Source organism: Triticum dicoccoides, chromosome 5A (genome assembly GCF_002162155.2).
Source record: "Triticum dicoccoides isolate Atlit2015 ecotype Zavitan chromosome 5A, WEW_v2.0, whole genome shotgun sequence".
NCBI lineage: Eukaryota > Viridiplantae > Streptophyta > Magnoliopsida > Poales > Poaceae > Triticum > Triticum dicoccoides.
Window position 1 is genome coordinate 442,406,832 of NC_041388.1, and position 7,363 is coordinate 442,414,194.

Genomic DNA, 7,363 nt, shown 5'->3' on the forward strand with positions numbered 1-7,363 from the left:
TTCAAACTTAGGCGACTACTGGACTGCAGCTAAGTCTCCTAGTGGGAGAACTTAGGCGAGTGCTGGACTGCAGCTAAGCCCCCGAGTGGGAGGGTTGCTCTCCACTCGATAGGATTTTTTTCAAATTTAGGCGAGTACTGGACTGTAGCTAAGTCTCCTAGTGGGAGAACTTAGGCGAGTGCTAGACTGCAGCTAAGCCCCCGAGTGGGAGGGTTGCTCTCCACTCGATAGGATTTTCTTTCGAACTTAGACGAAACTGATTCGCGACTAAGCCCACCCACTGGGGAATTTCAGAAGTAAATAAGAACACAACAATCGAATGATAGGACCATAAGCTCTTGTCTTTGATAAACAAATTACAAAGATGTTTCTTATTACATTTTATTCGAACGAGTGCTTATAAGTATAAAAGGGGCGGAGCAGCTCCACGTTCCAAGCCCGTGGCTCGTCTTTCTGATGCTCAATACTGTAAAGATGGTATGCTCCATTGTGGGGAACTTTGGTGATGATGAAGGGGCTCTCCCAGGTCGGGGCAAGCTTGTGTGGTTTCTGTTGATCCACTCGAAGAAGCAGGTCTCCTTCTTGAAAGGCTCGGCCCCTCACATTTCTGGCGTGGAATTGACGCAGGTCTTGCTGATAAATGGTCGAGCGGATCAAGGACATCTCTCTTTCCTCCTCTAAGAGATCGACTGAATCTTGCTGGGCCTGCTCTGCTTCCTCTTCAGAGAAGAGCTCAACTCGGGGTGCATTGTGGAGCAGATCACTTGGCAAAATAGCTTCGGCTCCATAGACTAAGAAGAAAGGAGTTCATCCGGTCGAACGATTAGGAGTTGTCCTCAAACCCCACAGAACTGACGGAAGTTCATCAACCCAAGCGCCTGCTGTGTGTTTGAGATCACGCATTAGTCGGGGTTTCAGTCCTTTGAGAATTAGGCCATTGGCTCTTTCTGCTTGTCCGTTCGACTGCGGGTGAGCGACAGAAGCATAGTCGACTCGAGTGCCCTGAGAGGCGCAGAAAGCTCTGAACTCATCGGAATCGAAGTTTGATCCGTTGTCCATGATGATGTTGTGTGGGACTCCATATATGAATGTCAATTCTCTGATAAAACTGACAGCGGTGCTAGCATCAAGGTTCTTGATAGGTTTAGCTTCGATCCATTTGGTAAACTTATCGACTTCAACAAGCACATGAGTGAAGCCGCTCCTGCCAGTTCTCGGTGGTCCAACCGTATCCAGTCCCCAAACAACAAAGGGCCAGATGAGGGGGGTGGTCTTCAGGGCTGACGCTGGCTTGTGAGACATGTCGGAGTAAAACTGGCAGCCTTCACATCTGTCGACTATATCTTTCGCCATTTCATTTGCTCGTAGCCAATAGAATCCAGCTCGGTATGCTTTAGCCACGATGGCCCGAGAGGAGGCATGATGACCACAGGTCCCTGAGTGGATGTCATTGAGGATCATTCGACCTTCTTCTGGTGTTATGCATTTCTGTCCGACTCCAGTCATGCTTTCCCTGAACAGCTTCCCTCTTATCACAGTAAAGGCCTTGGATCGACAGACGATCTGTCGAGCCTCTTCTTCATCCTCCGGGAGTTCTTTCCTGAGGATGTACGCAATGTAGGGCACCGTCCAGTCGGGAGTAATGGCCAGAACCTCCATGATGAGGTCGACCACGGCTAGGACCTCGACTTCAGTCGGATCTATGGCGCTCTTAGGTTGCGGGGGCTCCTCAGTAAAAGGATCTTCCTGAACTGTCGGCGAGTGAATATGCTCCAAAAACACATTGCTGGGAATGGCTTCTCTCTTGGAACCTATCTTTGCCAAATCGTCGGCTGCTTAATTTTTTCAGTCGGGGTATGTGGTGGAGTTCTAACCCCTCAAACTTCTTCTCAAGCTTCCTCACCGCGTTGCAGTAACCGGTCATGGCTGGGCTTCTGACTTCCCACTCCTTCATCACTTGATTAACTACTAAATCTGAGTCGCCATAGACCATCAGGCGACGGACGCCGAGTGAGATTGCCATGCGCAACCCATACAGGAGTGCTTCATATTCTGCTTCATTGTTGGAAGAATCAAAGTGAATCTAGAGGACATATCTGAGCCTGTCTCCTCGGTGGGATACCAGAACTACTCCAGCACCAGAACCGTTCAGCATCTTGGATCCGTCAAAGAACATGGTCCAGTGCTCAGAGTGAACTTGAGTCGGCAGTTGCTGTTCGATCCACTCAGCAAGGAAATCTGCTATAGCTTGGGACTTGATAGCTTTATTTGCCTCAAACTTCATATCCAGGGGAAGGAGTTCAATCACCCATTTGGCCACTTGACCAGTTGCATCTCTGTTGTGCAGAATCTCTGACAATGGAGCATCGCTGATGACTATAACAGAGTGATCCGAGAAATAGTGTGCAACCTTCTTCGTGGTCATGTAAATCCCATATACAAGCTTCTGATAATGAGGATATCTCTACTTTGACGGCGTCAGGACTTTAGAAATATAATAGACTGGGCGTTGAACCTTATAAGCTTTTCCTTCTTCTTCCCGCTCGATCGTAAGTACTGTACTGATGACTTGTCCAGTGGCTGCTATATAAAGCAGTAGAGGCTCTTTGCTGATTGGAGCAGCAAGCACCGGCTGGGTGGAAAGCAGGGCTTTTAGCTCTGCAAATGCTGTATCAGCTTCTGCGGTCCACTCGAACTTGTCTGATTTCTTCATCAGTTGGTAAAGAGGCAGCGCCTTTTCACCGAGGCGATAAATGAATCGACTTAGGGCGGCCAAGCAACCAGTATGCTTCTGGACATCATGCACACGCACAGGGCATTTCATTCGGAGTATAGCGCCTACCTTCTCTGGGTTAGCATCGATTCCTTGTTCGGAAACAAGAAAACTAAGTAACTTTCCGCCTGGAACTCCAAACGTGCACTTTGATGGATTGAGCTTGATATCATACCTTCTGAGGTTGGCAAAGGTTTCAGCAAGGTCAGTCAGTAGGTCGGAACCTTTACGTGACTTGACCACAATGTCATCCATGTATGCTTCCACATTCCGACTGATCTGAGTGAGCACGCACTTCTGAATCATTCGCATGAATGTGGCTCCGGCGTTCTTCAAACCGAATGGCATTGTGACATAACAGAAGCACCCAAACGGGGTGATGAAAGCTGTCTTTATTTCGTCGGGTCCATACAGACGGATCTGGTGGTACCCGGAGTAAGCGTCCAAAAAGGACAAACGCTCGCACCCTGCAGTCGAGTCGACTATCTGATCGATGCGAGGGAGAGGGAAGTGATCTTTCGGGCAGGCTCGATTGATATCCTTGAAATCAATACACATGCGAAGTGAGTCGTCTTTCTTTGGGACCATGACAACATTGGCTAACCACTCGGAGTGATAAATTTCTCGGATAAACTCAGCCGCCAAAAGCCGAGCCACCTCTTCACCGATTGCCTTTCTTTTCTGGACGGCGGACCATCAAAGATGCTCTTTGACTGGTTTCACATTCGGGTCAACTCGCAAACAATGCTCAGCCAATCCCCTGGAACACCCGGCATGTCAGAAGGCTTTCATGCAAAGATGTCCCAGTTCTCACGGAGGAACTGGATGAGCGCTTCTTCCTATTTGGAGTCGAGTGTGGTGGAAATGTGAGTCGGAGCTGCATTGGGATCCGTCGGGTGAATGTGAATCGACTTCGTTTCACCAGACGACTGGAATGCTGAATCTGTGGCTGGCTTCTTGGCTCGCAGCAAGTCACTCGGATCTGCATTTTTCTGGTATTCTTGCAATTCTACCACGGCCATCTGGGCATCGGCGATCTTCGAGCCCTTCTGGAAGCACTCTTCTGCCTTCTTTTGACTGCCAGTGATAGTGATCACTCCTCTGGGACCAGGCATCTTCAGTTTGAGGTACACGTAACATGGTCGAGTCATAAACCGTGCGTAAGCTGGCCTGCCCAGAATTGCATGATAAGCACTCTGGAAATCTACAACTTCAAATGTCAACTTCTCTTTGCGGTAATTTTTGAAATCACCAAAAACCACGTCGAGTGCAATCTGATCGAGGGATGCAGCCTTCTTGCCTGGAATGACCCCATGGAAACTCATATGGCTTTCACTGAGTCTGGACATCAGAATGCCCATTCCTTTCAACGTTTCTGCATACAGTATGTTCAGACCACTGCCACCGTCCATCAGGACCTTTGTCAGTCGAGTGCCTTCGACCACCGGGTCAACCACCAGTGCTTGCCTCCCAAGGGTGGTGATGTGCGCTGGGTGATCAGACTGGTCGAATGTAATGGCAGTCTACGACCACTTCAAGTAACTGGGTATCGCCGGAGCGACCATGTTCACTTCCCTGTTGATGACTTTCAATCGCCTTTTGCTCTCAACATCAGTAAAAATCATCATAGTGGAATTCACGTGGTGATAACCATCATCATCCTCACCCTCATCCTCATCCTTGTCGGCTTCCTTCTCCTTTTCCTTGGGCTGTTTCTCTCGGAACTGCTGGATTAGGAGGCGACACTGCCGAGTGGTGTGCTTCGGGTAAATGAAGTTGCCTTCTTCATCTTTTTTGGTGTGGATATGGCACGGCAAATCCAACACGTCATTCCCATCTTGATCTTTTACTTTCTTGGGGTTCCATGACCCTTTGGGCTTTCCCTTGAACTTTCCTTGAACCACAGCCAAGGCTTCACCCGGAGCAGCTGGCTCGGCCTTGCGCTTCTGTTTCCGACCGAAGTTTCCTCCTCCGGTTTCGTGGGCGACTGCTTTGTGCTTGCCACTCCGGAGTCGCTCTTCTTCTTCACCATTGGCATACTTGGTGGCAATTTCCATCATCCGAGCCAGAGTCATATTTTCTGTCCGGCCGAATTTCATATTCAACTCCCTATACCTGACGCCTTCCTTAAAGGCACAAATTGCCTGATGATCTGACACATCTTCTACCGTGTGGTGTAGGATGATCCATCTCTGGATATAGTCCCTCAAAGTTTCATTCGGCTTCTGAACACAACACTGTAACTCTGTCAAACCTGCCGGCCGTTTGCAAGTGCCTTCGAATGTTCTGACAAACACTCGGGCGAGATCTTCCCAAGTATAGATGCTGCCAGGCGCTAACTGATTCAGCCATGCTCTAGCTGAGCCATCCAACATCATAGGAAAGTATTTCATGGCCACTTCATCATTGCCGCCACCAATCTGGACAGCCACTCGGTAGTCTTCAAGCCAAGTGTCAGGCTTGGACTCTTCGGTGAACTTACTAACTCCAGACGCCAACCTGAAGTTGGGGGGAATCACCGCAGCTCTGATAGCTCTGCTGAAGCACTCTGGACCAGAGACATGCACCATGTTGCTAGTTTGTGGACCTCCATCATGGCCCTCTCGGTGAGCTCTGTTTCTGTCGACCAAGCCCTGCATGAGAATAGATCTCGCATCAAAGCCTGGCTCCCTGGGGTCGATTGGAATACCTCGCCCAACACTGTGAGGGTGTCTATCTTCATGCTGCCGAGGCACGTACGACCCGCTCCTCGGGGAGGCGTGGGCACTCGACGGCGATCATCACGATCGACTCGGCGATCATACTGCTCTCGGTTTCTGTACTGATCTCGTCGATCCCCACGTCCCTCATGCCTCGGAGGCGATCTTGGGCTATGGGCCGACTGAACTGTGTCTCCCATCACAGATCTGATGTGGATCCTATCCCGTGACTGAGATACAACCGTATTCTGCTCTCCCGTCGCCCGGAGCAAGGCTCGGATCTGCACCAGACCTCGACCAGCTTCTGACTGGGAGGGTTGGATCGACTCCGCTATCCGGGCAGCAGCAGCTAGATTCTGGATCGGGGTTCGGTATACCTGAGTCGGAGGAGGAAAAAGCTGGCGTCGACTGGATTCGGGAGCGCGCTGCCGAGCGCGGTCGTCGAGTGCGCGCTGGAGGTTCTCCAGTCGAGTGCGCTCAGCCAGGTTGGCCAAGCGCGCCTGCTCCAAGGCCTAGGCCTCAGGGGTTTCTCCAACTATAGGAGTATGCAATGCATCCATGTTCCGATGGCGGAGTTCCTCCCTCTGCTGTGAGGAGAGGGGTTCCAGGCGGTACTCCTCGTGAACGCGCCACAGATCGCCGTTCCCGTCGCCTCCGTCTTCACGGTTGAAGCCAGGAGGGCTGTGTGGTCCATTGACCATCAGAACTTCAGCCGCTGGGTCGCTGCTGTCGCACTCGGATGCGGTCTCTACGGAGCCAGTCGACAGATCGAACAGGCCGTAGAGAGTTTTGTCGGGCTCGATCGCCACGACTTGAGGGGTGGCCGACTGGCGGGCCACCGCATGCCTCACCCACCGATGAAGCCTCGACCGACCGGAGCGTTTGCTCCGGCGAGCCGCAGGGAGGGGGAAATCTGATGAAATCGACTGATACTGGGTCGATGGTTGCCGCAGGAGGATGCCGCGGACGCACGCGCGAAAGTGCGTCGCCCCGTGAGCAGGGAGCGCGTCGACGTCGAGTGGAGCCTCCTGAAGCCAAGCGGAGTCGTCGGCGACAAACACGAGCGCGCCGAGACAGATCTCGCGGCCATCAGCCAAACCTCCTCCTGAAACCATGATGAAGGGGATCGGAAAAATCGCAACTTCTCCAACAAGTCGCTAAGACACCTGCCCCAAGGTGGGCACCAATTGTCGTGGTTCTAAGACTGACAGTAGAGTAGGGGGTGAGAATGTAGAGGCAAGATCCTAGCTATGGAGGAGTTGTACACACGAGTTTTACGAGTTCAGGCCCTTCTCGGAGGAAGTAACAGCCCTACGTCTCGGAGCCCTGAGGCGATCGACTGAATATATGTGTGTGAATTACAGAAAGTGCGAACCCTTGTCCCAGAGGAGGGGTGTGGCTTATATAGAGTACGCCAGGACCCCAGCTCCCCTCCGTTACACAAGGTTCAATACTCATAAAGGTAGGGCGTTACTGGTAACGTCTACAATAAAGTGTTATAAATGCCCATAAAGCTATGGTTTAAGTCATGACCGTTGCAGAGTGGAGGGTTTCTCATCTTCTGGTGGTCGAGTGTCTTCAAGGTGGTCGAGTGAGCACATCTTCATGGTCGAGTGGATGATGTTTTCTCTTCGACTGCTTCTGATTCTTTGTAGAGATGTCCTTGGGGAGGGTATGTTGGACAGATCCATGACCCTACCCTAGGTACATAGCTTCATCAGGCCGCAAAGGAAACCAAACATGTCGAATTTTGCACCTCGGGTGCGAGATAGGTGCGACGCACCCATCCAAACACGCCCCTAGCAACTGGGCCTGGCGTGCGGCCTACCCTGAGAGCATGGGCCTCTCCCCTCTCGCGAGCCACGCACGCATGCGTGCGCTGAACCGCCTA